The sequence below is a fragment of the Enhydra lutris genome, unplaced genomic scaffold, assembly GCF_002288905.1.
Source record: "Enhydra lutris kenyoni isolate GAN:26980312 unplaced genomic scaffold, ASM228890v2 scaffoldscaffold3, whole genome shotgun sequence".
NCBI classification, from domain to species: Eukaryota; Metazoa; Chordata; class Mammalia; order Carnivora; family Mustelidae; genus Enhydra; species Enhydra lutris.
This window is the reverse complement of record NW_019154087.1, coordinates 66,338,695-66,359,543: the sequence shown is the minus strand read 5'-3', so window position 1 is coordinate 66,359,543 and position 20,849 is coordinate 66,338,695. Positions and strand designations below refer to the sequence as shown.

Sequence of the window (20,849 nt, the reverse complement as noted above, 5' to 3'; positions counted from 1 at the left end):
TTTTATTATCTGTCATATTTTGTGTTAATATTTAAATTGGCAGTTCATATAAAGTAAGATATATAATGTTACTCTCAACCAAATCACTTTACATAATATATATAATTTTAATCCAGATTATAGGCATGCCTTGTTTTATTGTCCTTCGCTTTACTGCCCTTCGTAGATACTGTGTTCTTTACAAAGCAGAGGTTTGTGGCAACCACACATGGAGCAAGTCTGTTGGTGCTATTTTACTTTGTGTCTCTGTCACATCTCATGTGTTGGTCCTTGCAATATTTTAGGCTTTTTCATGATTCTATTCCTGATGGTGGTCTGTGATCAGTGATTACAGCTTGCTGATAGCTCGGATAATGGCTAGCATTTTTTAGCAATGAAGTATTTTTTAATGTATGTACATTGTTTTTTTAGACATCATGCAACTACACTCTTGATAGCCTACACCACAGGGTAAACATAGCTCTTCTATGCCTTGGGAAACCAGAAAATTCACTGGACTCGCTTTATTACAATACTCGCTTCATTGCAGTGGTTTGGAACCAAACCTGCAATATCTTTGAGGTATGCCTATATATTTACCTTGTTAAGGATTATAATTGGATTTTCAGTGGGATCGGCCAGATGTGGTGCTCTGGTTGCCTTCAGCTTTGTGTGGTGCTGCAGTTCACCTTGATGTTCACGGATTCTCTGGTGGTCAGTAGGGCATGAAGTTGTTTCCAAGTGTTAGCCTTTACATACTGTGGTTTCTGTGGACCCCGGGGTACCAAGAGATAATCACATTTTATTTACATAAAACTTTTCCTCGGTAAAGATTCTAAAAACTTTGTCGAAATAAACAGTGTTTTCTTTGAAATGGGTGTGCTGGCACCCTGTGCCTCATTTTTCCTGGTGAGAAAATGGAGGTGATTTGTGATGCTCATGCTTTGTGGAAAAGGCTGATGTTACGTTCCCGTTCTGAGGTTTCTTCAGTAACCATCTCTGTAACATATGTTGCAAACTCCTTGAAGAGGTGGTGTCCCTCCAGCACAGAAAAGTTGAAACGAGAAGGGCATAATATACATTTCTTCTCAGGTGTGCAACACAATCAGAATATTAAATTACATGCACACGTGATGAGTATCAAATGGTACGTTGCATTCCTCTGTTGACCTTGGGTTCCAGTTTCAGACCTACACCCCTGTCTTTGCCAAGAGCTAGAAGAATGTGTCCCTGTCCCCAGGCTCTGCGGTGGCACGGATTCCCTCGTTGGTCCCAGCCTGCAGTCCGGCAGCAGCCACAAGTGGACTGGGTTCGGTTTGGGGCAGCCTGCTCCTCTGCTCCTGTGGCAGCAGAGACCAGGCACATCCTAACCCTCTTCTGCGGCCTGGTCTCTGTCATTCTTGACTGTAAAGGAGGCCTCAGGGGGTATGCAAACTGTTTTCCTGGAGACGCAAGGAACCCTTAAGTCTTAGAGTGTGCCTGTCATGCAGTGGGAACAAGAAATCTCAATCTCTCTCTCTCTCTCTCTTTTTTTTTTTTTAAATTCAGCCTAAAATGCTTCTTGATTTAGCTTTGCTGGCACTGGGTTGCTAGGCAGCACCAGTTTTCATGTGAGAGAAAAATAAACGTCTGAAACAACAGCAACAATGGTAAAACTCTGAAGTTTCCAAAAGCTTTATGTTTGCCTGAGTAGTGACAGTTCAGTGTAGAAGTCAAAACCCCACGGCAAGAATAGTAGAAAATTGCAGAAGCGTGGCTTTTTCCTTCTTCCACGTTTCTTGAATGTTGGCATCTTTGGCGTAGCCACGGAGACTTACTTTACTGTTAGATTTTCTCCCCCCTCAACAGGGCCTTGCATTCTCTGGAGTGTTTAAAAAGGAGCTTTAAAACCACAGACAACTTTCTGTCTGCCTTTCTCCTTCCTCAAAGACAAGTCAGAAAATAATGACGACATTGTCTTCTCAGTTCTGCTGTCTTCATTTAGCTCTGCTATAGAGGAAGTCCCTTCTTGGTGCTATCGTGTGGCTCTGGAGGGGGGCAGGTAGCATTTTCCCAGGGTACTAGTGTGGTTTGATAAGAGAAAATTTGAAAGGCAAGATTCTTTCATTCTGCATTAGTGTCGGGTATAGATGGAGGACTGGGGTTGTCTCAAGAAAATCTAAGAGCTGTGATACAAAAGGGTGGAGGTAGATTGATTCTCTGTTATCTGTGAACACACAGTACCAGCAAGCAGAACTTGCTAGGAGGTGAGTGTTTGATTCAATATAAGGAAGACTTTATAATATTTTTCATAATGAGAATGTGTTTATGTTGGAGATGAGGATTGAGGAGCTGGAAAAGGCAAGAAGGCCTAGGAGGTCTGGCCCACTCAGAAATTCTCTGCCAAGGTCTCTGGAGACGCAGAGCTGTGAAGACCGGTCTCACAGCAGAGCCCTGGGCTTTGGAACTTGGCACTAGGTTGTGTGTGTAGAACTAAGGAGGATGAGGTACAGGATCCTTTTGTTCATCTCTCTTTATGAGCAGCATCAAGAGTTCTTGAAAGGGAAAAATAAGAATCCAGGAGTGAGGGGATGGGAACAGTGGGAAAATGGGTAGGTGAGCAATGGAGAAGGTACCGAGGGATGCCTTTCCTTAAGGGACAGGATAGTGTGGGGCATTTATGGGCTTGACTCTTTGCATGGATGTGCTCATTTTTATTTTCTCTTATAAAATACCCCCCCCCCCAGCTTTTGGCACTATCTCTTCCACATCTCTCAATATAAAATTGAGAACAATAATAATTATAATAGCCAGTACTGACAAAGGGATAATTATGTGCTGGGCACTAGACTTAGCTCCTTCTGTGACATTTTATTGAAATACTCTGTAGCCAGGACCACATAATGTAGCACAGTGAGCTCTAAATGAAATTCCCTGGATTGGCATTTCTGTTCCACCGAGTTATGTGACTTCTGTGTGACCTGGACACCCTGTTGACACTCACTGGCAGTGTCTTCCAGTGCAAAATAGAAAAAACTTAAGTGCCACTTCAACAGAGTGGTTGCAGAGATGAGATAAGCTGATCCACCTGAGATAATCCTCTCACTGCTGGTGCACAAATGAGGACGGTGAGGCTCAGGGAGGCTCCGTTAACTTGCTCAAAGTCACAGTCCTAGAAGGTAGCCAAGCCGGGATTTGAACCCAGCCTGTCTCCAAAGCCTGTCCCTTAACCTTACACCATCACTGTCAGATGGTGTCTCTGCAGCCACTCAGTGTGTGTTATAACATATATTCATCATTACAATAGCAGCATATTTCCACAGTCCTAAAAATCCCATGTTCTGTCTGTGCATCTCTTTTGTTGTCTGCCCTACCCTGCCGCCCCCCATTTCCCAGGCCCACCACTCACTGGTCTTTTTACTCTCTGTAGTTCTGCTTTTTCCAGAATGCCAGGTAGTTGGAGTCCTATGGTAGGTGGACTTTCAGACTGGCTTCTTTCACTGGCTAACATGCACTTAAAGTTCTTCCGTGTCTTTTCATCCTTTGATAGCTTATTTCTTTTTAGTGCTGACCTGTTTGTATTTTGAGAGAACCAAGGGGTTTATGTGGTCACTGTGCCCAGCAGGCCATGGCAGGAAGGGCAGCTCCTCTCAACTGGCCATCTTCTCTCCCCTCAGATCACCCCACTTTTGCTGCATCACGTACGTCACGCAGCCTGCTTCTGAGATGCCCTCCCTTTGGGGTTGACAGGTTGTGTCAGGCCTCCCAGCTCAATTTTGCCAGAAATTCCAGTGAAGAAGCTGTGCTCCTCTTCTCTCTCCTTGTGTTCCTCACCATCGGGATAGTTAACATATAATAATGCAAAGCCTGATATTTATTAAGTGCTCATACTGTTAAGTATTTTACATTATGATCTCATCTAATGCCGCACTCAACAGGTCTATGAAGTAGATATCATTGTCCTTATTCTACAAATGAGGAAACTGGGGCTTAGCGTAAGAATTTGCTCCAGGACACACAGCTGGTAAATGGCGGTGGTGAGATTTAAACCCAGGACTGTCTGGCTCTGGAGGTTGGACCATTAAACTCTAGACTGTAATTGGCTTTACATGGAAGGTTCTGTCTGTGTGGTCCCCAGCTCATAGACTGGGCAACCACCTTCTGATCCTTAGAAACAGCAGACCTAGAGCATATGCAGACTGAATGAAATCACTAAAAATAGAATGTTTCAGTGTCTCAAATAAATTTTCAGAAATCCAAAAATACACCAAATAGTGTAAGTGGGGAGATACCCATGTGAGGTATCACTTCAATAATATGTAAAGAACTGATTTTTCTAGACTGTAAGAGTACTAGGAGTAGGCGACCTATTTTTAGCAAAAACTTTAGAATCAACAATAGAAGCTTATATTAATGAAGTATGTATTCTCTTGAAGCCTACCTAATAATAATATGGCCACTTGCATCAGACTAGGATGCTTGCAGAAGAAAGGTTTTTTTGTTGTTGTTTTGTTTTGTTTTGTTTTTTTCTTTTCCTGGAAAGATGGCCTGCTACTATGTAGATAAGCAGGGCGGGGAGAAGGGTATTTTTCTGGACTCTGAACTCCGTCTCTTCCCCTTTTACCTCTCTCTCGTCCCCCTCATCTGTACTGCCCCACAGTCATTTAGTCCAAATATGTCCTGGCAGACAGCCCTGTGCCTCTGAGAACTGCTTACTGTAGACCGCATCCCTAGGTTTATAAGACATGGTCCGCGCTAATCTTGATCTGCTGGTGAGAGCTGGCTAGACCCTCAAGAGGAGTCTCACGGGAGTCTGGGCGGAGTCAGGTTCTCTCCCCTAGAGATTTGGAATTGGAGGGGGAGAACTCAGCCAGTTACTGTGACATTGCCCTGGGCCAGAGGCTACAGGAACCCTGGCAGTGGGTCAGGGGTCCATCAGAGAAGGCAGAGTGCTGGGAAGGATGGGAATCTCGTTAGAAAAGCTCACAGAGGTGAGAAGTGGAGAGTTGTTAGTTGACTCCTGATGGCCTCAGAACAGTTTTGAGTTCCAGCTCCTTCTACTTCCTGCTGATTCCTTTTAACAAATCCCTTTTTACTTCTGTCAGTTTAGTACTGTTTTAGTCGCAACTAAATCATCTTTGGACAGTGTGAGAAAATTCATAAGGCGCTATACCTGCAATTTGATAAATTTACAGATGCATGATTTATTTGTCAACTTTGATTTAACTCCGTTTATATTTCGGTGCTATCAGGTAGCTTAGGCATGTCCTTGGGGCTGGCTGCTACTCAGGTCCAGTCCTTTTGGAAACAGATCAAGTGGGTCCGGTCAACAGAGTTTTAGGTGGAACCTGGCATTTTGAGGTCGTCCAAATCTGAACCTGTTGCTCTCTTCCCATGATCTTACCTAGAACTTCTTTAGCTTTCTTCTTCAATTTTCTCAGACCAGTATTTAAACCAGAAGTGACTTTTCTCTCAACTCTAGCATAATTTCTTTCTTTTTTTTTTCTAGGTAATGGTGTTCCCAGTTGTTGGTTTCCAACCTGATAGAGCCATTCCCTCCCCTGCTGCGTTCTTACACATCTCCCAGCAGCAAGGGCCTCAGTCTGCCACTCAGTCATGTAGCATTTTAACATCTACTCCTGCATGTGCCACACCCTTCCTCTGTCTAGAGCAGTGGTTTTGAAGCTTTATTACATGAGGACCCAGTTTGAAAATTTAATGAAGGCTTTGGGTTCTGTTCCCAGGAAATGGTATTATTATAGATACACAGAAGAAATGTAGGTGCAGTTCTAGGAATTTCAGTTTAAGAACCTAGAACCATGGGAAAACCAAGAGCTGCCATATATCCAAGTGAGGTTAGGGTCTGGAACATGTCTTCAGGCTCAGCCTTTCTTGTCTTTTGATGTTGGCTTATTTTCCATGTTTTTGCTCAGAAGCTGGGAGGGGGAACGGATAAAGATGTCGCTCGTCTCAGATTCACGCTTTATTTAATCAGTGACACTTCGTTGTTTCTGTTCCTTCCCCGGGCCAGCCATGAAGGAAACCCTTTATTAAAATACTGATGGCTCAGTTTGGCCGTGGAAAGAATGAGCCCACACTGAAAGGCATTGTCCTTAAATAACGAAAGGCAGCCGTTTTCCATTGAGATGTGCTGATACTCGGACTTCTCCCTGAGTGGGAAGCAGAAGGAACCTGACTTGGGGCAGACTGAAGAAGGCACCTTTGTCCTCGTCAGGTTTTCACAGTGCAACCTTGTTGTCTCATTTGAATTCTTCTGACTTGCCCTGAAATTAAAACCGTTAATTTTAATTTTAATTAAAACTGTTAGTGATAACTGAGAGCTGACCATGTGCTAGTATTTTAGCTCCTGCCTCTTTAGCATGGCAAACACTTGTGTCCTACCTAACTAAATGTTTTCACCAATTAACGGTACCTGGAAAATGGCTAAATTAAGGGTTGACAGTTTCAGCTCACGCACAGTGGGGCGTGACAGCTCTATTTCTGCCAGGCTTCCACACGTTCTCCAATTTCTGTCGTAACTAAAAGTCAGAGGAGCTAAAATGTCTACTTGAAGAAGCAGGCCACTATGTCATATCCTTCAAATTGAAGTCTTCCCGGTAAGTGTAGTGCCTGTTTTAGTGGCCGTGTCTGAGGTCCTCAAGACCACCCCCAGGTTCGGGGATGTGCTGGAAGGACGCAAAGTTGTGCTCACAGCTAGATTCATCACAGCAATGGAGTAAGGATGCACAGAGAAGAAGACAACCCGGGTGGAGTCTGGAGGAGTCCGCATGTCATTTTGCTTATGCTCTCCCTTCCCAGGAGCGGTCAACAGAGCAGACTCTTCTCCAGCCCTGAAAATGTAGAAACATGTGTTCGATACTTCTGTTCAGGAAAGCCCATTGGAAACCAGTGCCTGTGGGAGCTAGTCACATAGGCATCCTTTGCCCACCATATACCAGAATTCCAGACTCCCAGATGGGAAACAGGTATTCCACATAACCCCCACATAGGCCCACCATGCCCAAACTGTTTGAACACAAATTCAAACAGTTTGGGCATGGTGGGCCATCCTAACCTTAAAGGGAATGTTTTCTATAAGTTTAAAGAACTGTTTACCAGCCTAGTCCCTGGACACCAACTAAGGGCCAATTTGGCAAGCAGGCCTTTCTAAGGATGCCCATCTTAGGCCTGCTGTGTTTATTCTCTTCTACACACTGGGCACCTTCTAACTGCTGGGGTGAGGAGGTTGAGGGCAGGGGTGACTGTGAGTTATTGTCTCTCCTACGAGAATGTTCTCTGTCTTTGGGATTTAGAGCCTTTTGTCTTTTGCTTTGGAAGTGTCTTCTTCATGCTGTTGGGGAAGTGTGTGTTGTCAGCCCTATTAGGAAGTGCAGGATTAACTTTATTGAGGAGCATGGGAATCGAGGCAAATGTGGTCAGTGCAGGTCAAGTAAATTTCAAGCCATGCAGTCTTATGTCGCTGGACTAATTTGGCACAGGATGAAAAGTCCTTAAAAGCCCTCCTTGTTTAACTTTCCAGTTGGTTGATTTCTCCTTGAGAATGACCCCAAAGGGCAGGAATCAGTTTTGTCAGCTTTATTTCTGTTCTCACTCTTCGGCTCTATCAAGTGCTGTCATTGGGGGCCCCACATTTTCTCAAAGATCAAGGTCCTGCCCTGTCTGTTCTGCCCTCCCTCCTTGGCGTCTGATCAAAACCCCCCTTTTCACCCTGGCTTGGGCTTTGTACTATCTGGCTGATACCCTCCTCAGATCTGCACTCTCTATTTAATCTTCTGGATTTTTCTCTAAAAAATCCTTTTACTAAATAGTTTTAAAAAGTTAAAAACAAATATGTAGCCTTTGATGAGGATTTGTTAGGTGAGCTTGTCATCCAATATTAACACTGTGTTCCTCCTCCCAAGTCATTGTTTTTCCTCAGACAGATATTTGTAGTAGTATTGTCTCTCTCTCTCTCTCTCTTTTTAAACTACTAGTACCATCTAACCCATCGTGATTTAGAGGAAGGGTTTGATTTCCTTTTGTTTATGTCACAGCTCCTCTCTTGACCGGATAATGAAGACTTCTATTGATCTTGACATAGTATTGTTTCTTGTTACTGTAGAGATACAAGTGTCTAGAATTCTGGAGTCTACTAGACTAATCTAGAATTCACTTTAAGTAAAACCTAATTACTTAAAGCTTCTTAAGCAACCTCTAAGTCTGGAGTCTGCTGGAAAATAATAGAGGGATGTCGATGAATTAAGCTGACTGTCAGTTAATGACTGATGAAGTTAGGTGATGACATAGGAATTTATTATATTATTTTTTACTTGTGTATATATCTCAAATTATTCATGATGGAAGTTAAATGACCTGATATTTGGTGTTGGCATCATTTCTTTTATACACTTACCAATTCATTCAGCAGACATCTATAAAGCTGCTCCTTCATGCCTTGTACTGCATGGACAGGCACAAAAAATTAAGGGGGTGGGGGGAAGCAGATCTTGCTTTCTGGAAGTCCAGTGTGTAACAAACTCTGACATAGTGGTAGAGTTCTAGTAACATGGCCCAAGGATTGTGTGTTTGGAGTTTGGACCTTCAAGAAGCCAGTAGCTTTCTTTGTCCAAAGCCAGGTTAAGACCGTTTCTATACTCGGAAGACTTATGTAGCAGTCATTCCTTTGTGAATCAATCAGTCGTTTCTTCAGAAGGTATGTACCCATTCCCTTTACAACAGTGACTTAAGCCTGCAGGAGATCTAGTGGACGTAATCATAAAATTCAAAATTGCTTTTTCCTAAGCATCTAGTCTGTGTAGGGCAGAGGGTCGGCACCAAGGCCATCTTGAGTACCTGATGTTCCAGTCACTGGCTAGGTCTTGTTCGTAGGACCCATGAATCAGCCAGTCAACCCTGAGAGAGTGTGTTTGTTTGTTTGTTGTCTTTTAGGTAGTATTATTTTCTCTGCAGTTTACAGACTAATGCAAGAAACAGAAGCTTGGGGCGTTGAAATTAACTTACCCAGGGTCACACAGCTTGCTTTATTCATTGACAGTCTGCCTCATTCCAAAAAGGATTTCAGGCAGTTAAGCCACATAGTTAGAAAATCCTCTGTGGTCTTTCTACTGTCCCAAGAAAAACAAGACCATATTTTTTTCTTTTTAAGCTTAAATGATGCATAGTGTTTCAGTCAATATTAGTACATGGATAGCTCCAAGTTTAAATTGTACAAAAGTGCTTACGTATGTCTCTGTTGGAATGTGTAGGAGTGAGAAAGGAAATCTCTGTATTTGATTTCATCAAGGCATGAGCTTTATATAGTTGCTGGAGACACACATGCCAGTGCCTGGTTGTGTGCACAAGACAGTTCTTATTAATCATCGCACAGCTGCTGTGTTGTTTGTCATCATTATTACTTATTCTTAATTACCAAAAGTGCACATGGGCTGCAGACTGTAGTTGGTGCCAAACCAAACCTCTAAAGTGGTTGGACTAATAGGTTTTGAGGAAGATTTATAATCCTTTGGAAATGATAGCAGTGCTGTATATAGTCACATAAAGAAACAGTGTACATCAGAAACTCACACAGAAGCGGGATCATAATCTTAGTGTATGGTCTCAGTATCTGCCTCCTGTTCTCTTTAATTTGTTGCTGAATCAACTTTGCTTGTTTTGTATATTGAGAATAGAATTTATTTATGGGCTATGCCTCTTTTGAAGTAATTGTTTCTCTTTCCCTAACTCAGCAATAAGTGAAAGTGGAGACATTCTTTCTCCAGGAAAGCCTTTAAATCCTTGATTTTTCTGGAATGTCATTTCTGTTTAGATGGAAATGCGGGACATGACTACTAAGAGGATTAGTCATCATTTTCAAAATTTAATGAAGGAATTAGGTCATTTGTGCTTAATGTGCTAATAAGCTCAGAGTAAGCTGTACTTACTGATGGATTGATGTGGAAGGGTCCTCGGCATAATAATCGTTTCTTGTGTCTACTCCTTGTATTCCACAATTTCTGTAGGACTGTGTTACCTGCAATGCCCAGGGTCACCTGTGGTTGAACTCTTTTGGAAGTCCTCTGGGCTTTATCCAAATTCCGTGTAACTGAAAAGAAAACTCTTTCACTTGACTTTATTACTTGGATGAATCCAAACTCTTATAAATGGTTTCTAATTCTCCATTGTTTTCTGTTCTTGGCAGCTTTTCCGCTCATTACTATAGGTCAGTGATTCCTAACCAGTCTTTATGTTTCATACTTCTTAGAGAATTTTATTAAAGATAACAATCTCATTTTCTTTCTTTCTTTTTTTTTTTTTTAAAGATTTTTATTTATTTATTTGACAGAGAGAGAGAGCACAGGTAGGCAGAGAGGCAGGCAGAGAGAGAGAGGGAAGCAGGCTCCCTGCTGAGCAGAGAGCCCGATGCGGGACTCGATCCCAGGACCCTGAGACCATGACCTGAGCTGAAGGCAGAGGCTTAACCCACTGAGCTGCCCAGGTGCCCCACAATCTCATTTTCTAAAAAGGAAATAATACAAGTGCATATATACCATTTACGGACAATTTGAGGGTATACACTATTACCAGAGTCCGTAAGGAACCTCAGTTAGGAATCCCTGCTTTGGGGAAACGAACTTGGGTGATACCGAAATAACGTAATAAAAACATGTGGCTCTTTGACACAACTGGGAGTAAGGAAACTAGTGAAGTTCAGTAAAGTTACAGGCTTCTACATGTGATGGTGTGTTACCTTTTACTTACGTCTTTACCAGTAGTATTTATAGTCTGTTTCTTATCTAAAACAGATACCTCAAACACATGCTCTAAGATGGCAAGCTCAGATCTCAAAAATCTTACAATATAAACCAAAAATAGGTTAAAAGGAGAAAAGAATAACACCTTGGTATCAGTCAAATGGAAGAAAAGCTAGAGACCAGCACGTGACATTTTTAAAAATTGGCATGGACCTCATCTGTTTTACTCCTAACTCAGCCTTCCACAGATGCGACACGGAACAGATGCATATGTAATCCTCACAATCCCTTTTTGGAGGGAGGTGTAGAAGATGGTTCGGTCAGCCTTGGGTTAGACTTGCAAATTCCACAAAGGTAGAAGCTCCTCCTGACCACCCTGCTCTCCTAGCCAGGGAAGGAGACTAGGTGGGGTGTGATGCATCATGGACTCCCTCTCACAGACAGCCCAGGGCGGTGATCTCCAGCAATAAACAAAGTCAGAAAGGAAACCTCAGAATCAAGACTAAATTTAAAAAATTTTAAAAAGAGCTTCTATAAGAGAAGAACATGGGAAAAGTGAACCCCAAGAGTAGAGAGAGGAATACCATTTCACACCCTGATAGCTTGTGATGTGAGCATCTAGAAATCCTCTTACCTGCTCCATCTTCTGCCTGGAGAATGATAGGAAGTGGTGATAGTGGCCACCAAGGGCAGAGACTCCTGGTGGGGGCTGAAGGGCCAGGACCTCTGCTGGAATTGTGGGCAGCCCAGGCAGGGTGACTGAGCACAGACACAGGCATTTTGGCAAAACCCGAGATGAGGTGAAAGACCAGGTTGTGTGCAGCCCCGGCTGCACTGTTGTCCTCCCCCTCCCCATTGGTTACAGACCAGTTGTGTCCTCTGAAAATGTTCAAGCCCTAACCCATAGGGGAGGAGCGTTTTGGGGTCGGGGGTCTTTAAAAAAGGGGAATTAAGATTAAACAAGGTGATAAGGATGTGCCCCCCGTCCAGTATAAGAAGGGGAGAGGACACCAGGAATGTGCATGCACACAGGAAAGGCCATGTGAGGGCACAGCGAGAAGGCAGCCACCGACAAGCCCAAGAGAGAGGCCTCAGGAGCAGCAGACCCTGCCGGTACCTTGAGCTTGGGGCTCCAGGCTCCAGAACTGTGAGAAGATAGATTTGTGTTGTTCAAGCCACCCAGTCTGTGGGGTTCTGTTGTGGCAGCCCAAGCAGACAAACACACCATTCTCCAGCTACAGAACGCCGGGCAGGCAGAACTGTTGTGTGTAGAAGAAGAAAACAGACCCCCGCAACATGGGAAGAGATTCAAGGACGTGTCACCCATGGTGTCGTGGTGTGAATAAAGTGTTGACAAAGCTGCCCGTTTAGAACACAAGTAAAACTGAAATCAACCAACCAAAAATACCCACTGTGGAGTCTATATGAATGTATTGCAGCAGGAGGGGAGAAAACGTAAACTGTAGTGGAAGAATCTGTTTTGGAAGAAATACTGATCTAAGGAAGAGAAGAAAAGAACTTACTAAAATTTGTCTCTATAGAAGAATTAAGTAGTTAATGGGAGTTGAAAAAATAAAATGATTAAGGGATTTTTTTTTGAAGGTGCTTGTGGAGCTAAGAAAACAGTACACACGTACAGTATTTTGAAACAAATGAACAAATTAAAACATGTCAAAAGGAATAGAATAAAAAATTACGCTCATTGATGAAACAGTCACGGTCAGTGGACGGAGAGAGACAGGCAAAAGAAGTCAAAGAAACAGGTGGAGGGAAAAATGACCTGTCACAGGTCACCATGGCAGTACAGAACGAAATGCATGGAATAGAAATAATCTTAATGATAAAACAGATGATAACTTTTTTCTGAATCAAAGTGAGACCATAATCTATCTGATCAGAACATTCACTGAATTTCAAGAAACCTCAGTTCTGATTTTAAGTTCTTCAGAATTAACCATATAGAAACAAATTGTGATTAAGTTATTAGATTTTGAGGAAAAATAGAAAACCCATTAGGAGGATACATCTGGTTGCCTCATATTTTCCTACAGCAGCTCAGAAGACAATAAAGCAGTGTTTATAGGTTTTGAGTATCTGTTTTTGGCCACAAGGAAAAATCCCAAATTTCAAAAGGTAGAAATAACACGACCGTTTTTTTCCTGATCTGTGTAACACTCTAAATCTGGGAGTTAGAAGAAAAGAAAAAGGTCCCTGGTCACCTGGAAATTTAGAAACTTTAATGGTTCATGGATTAAAATAGAAATTAAAAAGTTGGAGAATGCCTAGAAAAATATCATGGAAACAAGAATATCAAAACCTAAAGATTTATGCAGAAATTATGTTCTGAGGGAAATGGATAACCAAGTCAGTAAGAATGAAATAAGTTACACTTCCACCCACTTCCCCCCAAATTTGGAGAAATTAAGAAATATAAAAGATGAAATTAATTAATTAGGAAAGAAAAAAGTGTTTTTTATAAAACCTCTTGCATTTTTGGTAGAGTTGGGAACATAAAACAGATTTCCTTGGCTAAGCTAGTCAAGAAAAACGGGTGGAGAGAGGCTCACAAATATAAATAGAAACAAATATGGAAATAACCATAGATACACAGTGCACAAAAGTTTGAAAATCAGAATAAAATTAGTGAAAGAAATGGAAACTTTAAAAGAGCTGCCATTCCCAACAAGCACCATGCACAGGTATTTTCACAGGTGAATTTTAAACTTGGAAGCAACTGTTGAATCTGTTAATGTTTAAACTGGTTCACACTATGGTAGAGGAGAGTTTCAAATTCTTTTTATGATGCTGGTAGGGCACCAGTGCCGAAGCCAGTTGGAGATAAAGTTGTAGATCAATTTTACTTAAGCATATTGTGCAGAGACCTTAAATAATACATCAGGAAATAATAGCAATACTTTGTGTAATATTTCAGTCTAAGTTGACTTCATCTCTGAAGTACAAGAGTGGCTCAATATTATGAAATACATTAATACAGTATATCATATTATTAAGTCAAAGGAGAAAACCTTATAGCCGATGCCTAAAAGCATGTGACAGAATCTACGTAATTCCTAGGGAAGTATTCTAGTAAAACAGAAATATGTGGATACTTCCTTAAAATGATCTAAAAATGTAAAATATTCTAAAATATTCCTTAAGTTAGTATTCTGTTTACTTACCAAAACACTTAGAATGTTGAAATTGTGACTTGGCTCACTGTTACTAATTAACTATTGTCCTAGAATTATTAGACAAGAAAAGTGAAGCGATATGAGGTGGTTTGGAAACTGGAAGGGGGAAAGTTTGCATTATTTACGGGTGTGATTGTACACATAGATAGCCCCAGAGAGCAGATTGAAGAGCTCTTATATACACTAAAATGATACACTGGGATGAAGGATTAAAAGTAATTACCAAAATCAATAGCTTCCATATGTACCACAAGCCATCAGAAAATACAGTGGGAGAGCAGGCCCTATTATCAATGTTATCTGAAAAGATGAATTGCCTGATGTAAGCCTAAATCAAGAAGAGATAAATCACCGGTGTGTAAGGTTAAATGAAGAGATGAAGAACACCTATTTGAAGAAAGCTAGAAAGTTCCACCGAGAATTGAGGGAAATCTCCTGGAGGAGGAAATGAGTATATGTGAGCTGGAACAGATTTTTTGTGATGGTTTGCGTGTCCATCAAAGCTTAGAATGACCTCCTGCTTTGAAGCCATATCTCTCTGTTACAAAGGACTCGAAGGATTAAGTGTCAAGATTTTGCAAAAATGTAGAGCATATTCACTGCTATTGCATGTCCACCATACCTCAGTGCAAGAATCAGAAATGGGTTGAGGGTTCTGCCGCAAGTTTCGAAGATGCTGCCCAAGGGAAAAAGTGGTTCTGGGAAAGGGGCGAGAGGGAATCAGCTTCTGGGAGTGACAGTTCTGACAAGTAGGCACAGGGTCCCAAAGGTGGTGGCAATGCAGTAAAGGTCAGACACATTCTGTGTGGAAAAACACGGGAAAGTCATGGAAGCCATGGGAAAGTTAAAGTCTGAAATGAGATTCAGTGAAGTGGCCACACAGTATAATGAAGATAAAGCCAGGCATGGGGGTGATTAGGAGTGGATGACCACAGGTTCCATGGTGGGACCATTTCAAGGACATTTGCCTTGCCTGTAAGTGGGCTGAATAAGCCTGTGTTTACAGAGCCTCTGGTTAAGACAAAGTTTGTATATCCTATCATTATGGTTGAAGGGAGAAAATAAAATTGTATGAAAGACTTAAAAAAAAAAATCAGAAAAAGCCTTCAGTGGCAGGGAAGAGGGTTAAATAAATTATGGGATGGCCATAAGGAGAAATGCTCAGCCACCCATTAACAAGAATGGACTCATAAGTACTGATACCAAGCAGAGTGGACGTGTGCTAAGGTGGCCCAGTAGTCTAGGCCCTTGGATGCCTGTGGGACCTATGGCTTGATTCTCACCAGTAGAATCTGGGGTGAGGGGCTGTTTTCCCCATGATGGTTTTGTTATAGAAAACTCCATGGGAGCAGACTGGAGACAGAGGTTCTTGGTGGCCTGAAAGAAGCAGATAGCCATGTTGGGCACTGCCTTCAGAGAGGACCTTGACAAGGCAGAGAACTTGGGGCCTCCAGCCCATGTTCATCAAAAAGTCAGAGCCCTCAGTCCTGACTGAAAGGAAATGAATCCTGCCAACAACCCAAATGAGTACGGAAGTCGATTTATCCCCAGTTTGGCCTCTGTAATGCTGGCTGGCAGATACTTTTGATTATGGCTTCGTGAGTCGAGAACCTGAGCAGAGGGACCCAGTTAAGATGTGCCTGGACTCCTGATTCCTGGAAACTCTGAGAGAGAGGATACCTTTCTCATACACATCACAAATCAGAAAATACAGTAGTGGTAAATGTGTTGTTTTTAAGCTTTGAGTTTGTGGTAATTTCTTATACGGCACTAGTAAATGAACACACTGAAACTGAATGATATCTAAAACACTGGTGTGTACTCCCTTACTGTGAATTAAACTTAAAAAAATCTCATCCTACTCACTGACCCAACTTTTCTTTCATACCCTCGTGACTGTGGTCATCTTGGCCTCTTTGGCATTCCTGGAACATGCCGGGCACATTTCTCCCTCAGGGCCTTCATGCTTATTTATTTCTAAGGTGCAGAACATTGTATGTTCCATAGTAAGCGTTCAGTTAATAGTTGAATAGTTAAAAATTGAGGCTTGGAACTGTATCTCTATTAGGATCTTCTGTGTGTTAAAATACATACCTAGAAATTATGTGTGTGTGTTTTTGTGTGTGTATGCAGGCATATGCATAAACAACTTTTTAAAATTTTCTTAGAAGAAATCAAAGAAGCTGTTGGTAATGATTATCTTTGAGGGGTGGAGGGGAGGACTCAGTATTTTTCTGGTATTGTGTGTCAGTACCCTCATCAACAGTGTTATTAAGATAGGGACATTATGGTTCATTTATAGTCTCCTTGTTTGACTTAAAGCCAACTACCACATACTTAAATTTACATTATGGAATAAACAAATACTCTTGTTCTATATCTCACAGTGTAAAAATATCTGTCAACTTGACTCAGCTACTGGAAGAAACTGGAAATTGCTAGAGAGATCAGACTTCAGTTTGAAGAACCTTAACCATGAGTCCGATTCTTTTTTGAGTTTGAGCTCCTTACATTCTTTCATGTCCTTCCATGAATGAAGGCCTGTCAGGGCCATCTTGTCTTTAGATGACAAAAACTCGAAGCAGTGATGAGAGAAGTATTTGTATGTATGACCTACTGAGCACCTTTACGACAGAGTGCTTACATTGTGAAGTCGCTTTGGGAATGATTATTTTGCTTGTATCCAAACTATCATCCGGTTGTACAGGGTATCAGATGAAGAAATGAAATAAATGTGTCTCTTTATGACAGATTACATAATGATGACCACAAATTCCTTTACATTCCTTCCATCAAGATAAGAGAATCTGTTTCCTTCCCTTAGATCTTGGTGACCCCTGGGTTTGAAACTCCGAGGCTTTAGAGAGGGCTGTTATGCAGCAATCACCAGAAGGAATGTCCCACCATTTCACTAAATTGGTTTAGTAACTTCTGTGTCCCTATTGACTTCCAGAAGAATGTTCTTTTAGGTAGAAAAGAGAATATTTTTAAAGGTTACATATTTAAAGAGCAACACATTATCTGCCTATTTTCATACAATAATAACTCTAAAAGTGAAAATACAGTGCCGGCTCTGTAGGTGATTAGTTAACTTCTCATCTTATTCTCCCCACGTTGACATTAGTTTACAGCTTTTGCCAGCTTTCACCAGTTGGCTAAAATTTCCACCTACCCCCCACCCCAATGTTCCCCAACACACAGACTTTATTATCAGTTGGACTCTTGGGTCTCTTGGAGCAGTGCTCACTCAGTATTACTACTATAGTACCTGTATGGTTTTTTTTTGTTGTTGTTGTTGTTGTTCTATTTTATTTACATATTTTTGTATAGTAGGATATAGGAAAATAAGGGTAAAATGCCTATAGGTGCTGTGGCTCTTACGAAGCTCCAAGAGGGTTAATCATTATGCTCTTCAACAAACATCTCTATATCCATGGCTGAGGAGCTGTAAGATCACTATTGCAGAAGCCAAATAAGGATAACTTTATGTTTAACGAGTGCATTTATGAAATGTTAACAGTTCACAAAGCTTTTTCGTATATGATATCTGACACGTTCTTCCACTGCAAAGGGAAACCAGAATAGAAGGAGTGGTAAGACGAGATTACTCCATAACAGTCAGGGCCACCCCTGTGTCACATTAACTGTGCATCTGGGACCTAAGGAGAACTCAGAGCATGGCCAACTTGCAGCGGGAATTAAGGGAGCTCAGGTCTCAGCATGATACAGTGTGAATTTATCACAGGGGTTGGGGAAAGGTTATCCTGTCTTGCAGAAAAGGGTAACAGGTCACCTTGACATACTTGTTTCTATATTGAGGAGTCAGGCACTTGGCTCAAATAGCTTGGCAAGTGAGACTATCTTTTGGGGAGGGGCAGATACTTTCTCATTAATGGGTTCATGGGTCAACTCTTCAAGCCCAGCCTGCATGTAGTGTTGGATCCTCTTTTGGCATGCTCCTGGTCTTACCTTTGTAGGACTTGGTAAAACTTTGGTGACATGGAACTCCTCGTCTCCCAAATTCACTGCCAAGCATTATGTAACTTCATTAGTTCAGAAGGTTTTTCCCCATATATTCTGTTGACATATGCCTTCTTAGATTCTTAACCCATTAGGCCTGGTTTTAATCTCTGGACCAAGTACAAAATGAATCCCTCTTTCACATGATAGTGTTTTTAGAATTAGGTGACTGGTAAATTGCATGACCTTGTTTTCAGTTCCCCACCTTCCTAGTCACATTGTGCTGTGTTTTATAGCAAGTAATATCTGTTTGGTCTTTGTCCACCCTTCCTGGCTCCCAGTTCCCAGAATTCTTGGAGTTTCCTGAGCCATAAGAGCAATGGGGACATCTTTGTTGAGTTTGGTCTCTTGTCCTCAGTCCCTGAATCACTTCAGGTGAAATGGGAGTCTTATTATTCCTGAAAAGCTTTCTCTGCCACAAGTGAGCTTATATAAATGAGGTGACTTTTGTAAAGTATCTAAGCATGGGGACTCTTTGCCAGAAGAACCAACAGTGAATAGAGTATTGAAACTTTCAGACCTAACCCCTGATTTAGGGGTTGAAGAGAGAGGGTGGAGGTTTAATCAATCACTAGTGGCTAGTAATTTAATCAATAATGCCTATGTCCTGAAGCCTTCATAATGAACCCAAAAGCAGAGCGAAGCCACAAAGCTTCCCACATGTCACAGCACCAGATCCCAGACTCCATGAGAACAAAATTCCTTTGTTTGGCACCTTACCCTAGGTATCTTTTCATCTGGCTTTTGATTTACATCCTTTCACATCCTTTGTAATAAACTGGTAATCTAGTGAGGAAACAGGTTTCCTGAATTCTGTGAACTGCGCTAGCAAATTAATTGAGCCCAAGGAGTGGATCATGTGAACCTCTGATTTATAGCCAGTCAGAAGCCCAGATTAAAACCTGGTCTTACAGCCTGGCATCTGAAGCAGGGGTTGGGGAATACAGTCTCATGGGACTGAGCCCTTAACCTGTGGGATCTGATGCCATCTCGGTATATGCTGTCAGAATTGCGTTGAGTTGCTCTAGTATGGTGCAGTCAGTAAGGAATGCAGTTGAGATTAACATCTTCCTTGCTCTAGATGTTCTATCTGTCAATCCTGTTGGAGATGTCCTCAGCTTGCCATTCATGACAGGTGGTGGCTTCACCCAAGCCATACTGTCCACATTGACTACTCATGGCTGTGCCTGAGGCATATGTTCTCATACTGTACTTGTGTGGCTGTTTTTATACAGGTTCAAGTACTGGCCCGACAGTTTTTTCTTTTCAACCCTGTATTTCCGGTCTGTTTGTTTCCAATCTGCTGAAACCTGCTTGGGCACACTTCTTGCTCCAGAAATTGTTCAGTATCTCTGCAGTTTTGTATCCTCTGTCTATGAAGACAAGCGATTACTAACAAATACTGAGCTCTGAGGCATAACACTAGAAATGTTTCTCTAGATGTATGGTGGTGGATCTCAATCGCTAGGGAAATTTGGCAATGTGTGGGAACATTTTTGGTTGTTAGAACTGAGTGGGGCTGCTATGGGTATCTAGTGGGTAGAGGCTAGAGATACTGCTAACCATGCATGGGGTGGTGCCTCCAATAAGAATGATCAGGATTTCAAGGGTGCTGAGGTTGAGGAATCTTTGTCCGTATTAATATAGTTCTTCCAAACAGTGTCTGGTGAGCATGATAATTTTAATTGTGTTAATCAGGTTTATTAGCACCTGTGTGAATGGGGGTCCCCTGAGACCCTTTTAGGGATCTCTGAGGTCATAGCTATTTTTATGATAATTGCCTTTCACACTCATTCTTTTACAGTTGTAAAGAGGAGTTTTCCAGAGGTGATATGATATCATAATATGGAAACAGATTGAATGCAGAAGCAGATATGAGAATCCAGCTGCCTTCTCTTAAATCTGACATTGAAGAAATTTTTCAAAATGGAAAACAATGCCATTTCTCTCATTAAATTATTTTTGTTTTGGAAAACCATGGTTTTTTCATAAAACATGTTAATATGTAATGGATGTGTTATTTTTAATCAACTAAAATGTGGTTAAATATTTTTTTAAATTTTATTTCTTAATTCTATCATAAGAATGTCAGTGGACATAATCCACACAAACAAACATCCATACACTTCTTTGGGATCCAAAGAACATTATGGATAGTTTTTACTAGTATGTATAAATAGTTCTTACTAGTATAAAGAGGTCCTGAGATGATGAATTTTAAGAACTTAATTATTTTTAAATTTTATTTAAATTCAATTAATTAACATATAGTGTATTATTAGTTTCAGAGGTAGAGTTACGTGATTCATCAGTCTTATATAATAACCAGTGCTTATTACATCATGTGCCCACCTTAATGTCCATCACCCAGTTACTCCATCCCTCCACCCCCATCCCCTCTGGCAACCCAGTTTTTTTTCTATGTTTGAGAGTCTCTTATGGTTTGTCTCCTCTGATTTTGTAGTTTTTTTTTCTCCCTCCCTTCCCCTATGATCCTCTTGTTTTGTTTCTTAAATTGCACATATGAGTGAAATCATATGATAATTGTCTTTCTCTGGTTGACTTATCTCACTTAACGTAATACTCTCTTGTTCCATCCATGTCATTGCAAATGGCAAGGTTTGATTTTTTTTTTTTTTTAAAGATTTTATTTACTTATTTGTTAGAGAGAGAGAGAGAGAGAGAGAGCATGAGCACAGGCAGACAGAGTGGTAGGCAGAGGCAGAGGGAGAAGCAGGCTCCCCGCCGAGCAAGGAGCCCAATGTGGGACTCGATCCCAGGACGCTGGGATCATGACCTGAGCCGAAGGCAGCTGCTTAACCAACTGAGCCACCCAGGTGTCCCGCAAGGTTTGATTTTTTTGATGGCTGATTAATATTGCATTGTGTGTATTTGTGTGTGTGTGTGTGTGTGTGTGTGTGTGTGTGTG

At 41.5% G+C, this 20,849-nt stretch overlaps 1 protein-coding gene across 1 annotated transcript in view; it reads left to right on the top strand.

Moving 5' to 3' along the window:
* LOC111154278 (Rho GTPase activating protein 10) overlaps window positions 1–20,849 on the top strand; it is a 317,626-nt gene that overhangs the window by 219,652 nt on the left and 77,125 nt on the right. The window lies entirely within an intron of this gene.